Consider the following 3,212-nt stretch of genomic DNA (forward strand, 5'->3'; position numbering starts at 1 on the left):
GCCAAACACAAGCAGGTTGTACAGTGCATTGTGGGGCCACTTTAGTGTTATTACAACTGATAGAAAGGCATGGACCCCTTTCCCAGGGTGTGGGTGATGCCCTGAAGATATCCCTAAGGGTCCTTGCTGAGCCATAAACAAGCCTCATCTTTCTGTGTAATCCAGTGTCCCATTCCAATCCATCTACCCACTTGTATCCTCACAGCTCAGCAGGAAACTCTTTGCCACAAATTTATGTTTAGTCACTTCTTTAAAAGGAATTCTGTGCCAGAAGGGCTGTCTATCTTGGTAAGTAATACTAATTAATCTCTCTCTTTATATAAATTATTTTCCAACTTTAGAGAGGAGTTTCCATAGCAGAACCATAATATAAATGAAAGACCTCATTATGAAGATTACTTTTTGAATCACATAATCATTTAGGTTGGAAAAGATCTATAAGATTATTGAGTCCAACTGTTGACCCAGAACTGCCAAGACCAGCCTTAAACCATGTCCCCAAAGGCTTTACAAATGAAGACAGTTCATTTCTAGCTATGAAGTAGGACTGACTTTCTCTGTTCTGACACTAGACAGTTTTGGGTTTCATAAATGTTGCTTCATGTTTGATTTCTGAATGGGTGTCAACCCATCCTCCATGAGAAATCAACCTCCTAAAGTTGAGTTTGAACAAGCCCTTGGCAGTGCTTTTAGCTCTGAGTACTTTCTTTTAATATGACCACTTCAATATAATCTCTCTATTGCTACCTGGCTGAGCTTCAAGAGTGGGGCAGCCACTTAACAAATGAGATATTTCTAAAGAGAAAGAAAGAGGGAGCAAGAAATCAGTTATCAGAGACAGCTCTGCATTGCCTTGGGAATTAAAAAAACTAATGACCCCATAGCTGGAGCCAAAATACTTTATTGTCTCCTCCTATTATAAATCAGCCAAGCCAAATTCAGTCCAGCTAATTACTATGCCAAGCACCTACAGCAGAATGTGCCTCATGAAGTTACTGGCAATGGAAGGTAATCAGTCACTCTGGAGCCTCACATGGGAGCTTGGAAATGGACATTGCAAAGCTTCCCTTCTACCATATCAGATTATGAACCCACAGATGTGGGCTGGCAGGCACATCCATAGGCCCTGGCCAAAGTCTGGTGTCATCATGGAATGTTTTGAAGCAGAAGTGGGGTCAGCAGGGAATGTGAGCTGCAAAATGATGTCAAGAATGCAGACAGCAACAAGCTGAGGAATCAGAGGAATCTTCACTGGCACTGGCTTTATAGACTCACTTAAGCTTCATGCTAAATTATCCCCCCTTTACCAGTTTCCAACTATTGGTATTGCTTGACCAGGTTATTCTCAGCCACCTGTTTGCTGTTTAGCAATTCTGCAGTGCTGCTGTCATTTTCCATTCTGTGACACATGAACTGATCACACTCCATCAATCTCGCATCAGCCAAAAACAAGTTTGAAAGGTTCAGCCCCTTTTGAGAAGGCACAGCTACCTCTGCTTCAGCCTTTCTGCAATGGAATTGCCCCCAGAGTTTCTTTGCAATGGAGATCAGACACTGACTCCGCAGGAATGGCATTCAAATAGAAATGCTTATTCCAGCCTCACTGTGCACTCCAACCTTTCCTACAGAGTGATTTTTTCCATAAAATTGTTGCAATCCCCATTCAACATAGATCTATCTATCAAAATAAGACTTTTCATATCATTCTAAAAATTTACCTTTTATTCTCAGAAAATTTGACAAATTTTAGTATTTTCCCCCAGGGTCTTAACTTTTCAGTACTTTTTAAAATCATATTTTTAGGGGTTAATTGTGGCAGTTTTGTCAAAATGTCTGCAAGAGGTAAGGGGGAAGATGTGCAGAAAAAAACAGACCTTTCCTGCTGACACCATCCCTTCACTCCATTTCTGTGAGATCTCTTTGCCATCACAGAGCACTCTCTAGGGAAACTCCTCCTGAGGAAGTTGACTTCTGTGGGTTCAGGAAAATTGAGGGGAAAATAAATTCTGTAGTGACCTACACAGCCATGCAAACATGACAGTCTGGAGGTTAATGAGCTGCTAGAAGAGTCCCTCAAGACTGTGCTGGCCATGGTGTCCAGAGCTCCAATTTCAGAAATAAACAACCATGTCTCACTGCTACTCTTGACCTCAGCAGAGAGATGAGGGTGAGAGGCACCAATTGCTGCTTCCTTCACCACAGGACTTCCAGGACTGACCCCACAGTCTTCCCTTACTCCACCTGAATTTGCAAGCAATTCCCCATCCACACCCTTGCCCTCCATTTGAGGTTTCGTAGTGACCCAGAGACAGAAATAAGCTGCACACTAATTAAATCCACATCTGTTACAGCAAATATTGCTGCTGCTAGCACTGCAGAGAAATGATATAAATGGACCCCAGGCCATAAGAGAGAAATTCACTTGATTTCCTTCCAGTGCTGCTGACTCAGAGCTGTCTCCCTTGCCCTTGATCTCTATTCTCTTTGCCTTGCTCTCTTGACCTCATCACTCCAGGGTTTCTGACTTGCTCTCTTTCAGCCTAATTCTCTTCTGCTTATTCAATGCCTGTGGTATTCATGCCTGTCTCCCAGGTACAGCAGGAACATCTCTTCAGTCCCCATCTTTGAATATATGAGCCCTTCTTCCTACATTCAAACTTTGATGGCACAGCCCGTTTCACATTTTTAACATCCTCCACGGCCGGTGTCATTGGGTGAGGTGTGTTAGTACATAAAAATGGGGACTTAAATGTTAATTGCAATTCTTGGTTTTTAATTGTTAGCACAAGCTTGCTGTGGTGTATTTAGAATGCCAATTAGCAGCTTTTCAGGCAGGTTTAGGACAAGCACTGTCCAGGGACCATTCCCTGAAGGCAGTGTGGGCTGAGGGGAGGAGAGGAGGAGCATCCCCTTGGCATTTGACCTCTGGACTGGAGATCGATGCCTAAACTGTTTCATTTAGCAAAGCAGCAGTGCCCTTGCAGTCTGGGTTCTTCTGTTGCCATTGACAATCATCCTGATGGGTCCATTTGCTGGTGAACGGGTCTCATTTGCCCTGTTGTGACAATTCCTTCAGCTACTGCACTGGGCTGTCATTCAGTTGGTTTGTGTTGTCCTGCGTCTTCTTGTAGACATCACCACTGGTGATGTCCCTCCAGGATCTGCCCTCCTTTCACCCCTTTAACGTGTTTGGGCTGTCCTTTGATGACAAG

The sequence above is a fragment of the Zonotrichia leucophrys genome, chromosome 2, assembly GCF_028769735.1.
Source record: "Zonotrichia leucophrys gambelii isolate GWCS_2022_RI chromosome 2, RI_Zleu_2.0, whole genome shotgun sequence".
In the NCBI taxonomy this organism is placed as follows: Eukaryota; Metazoa; Chordata; class Aves; order Passeriformes; family Passerellidae; genus Zonotrichia; species Zonotrichia leucophrys.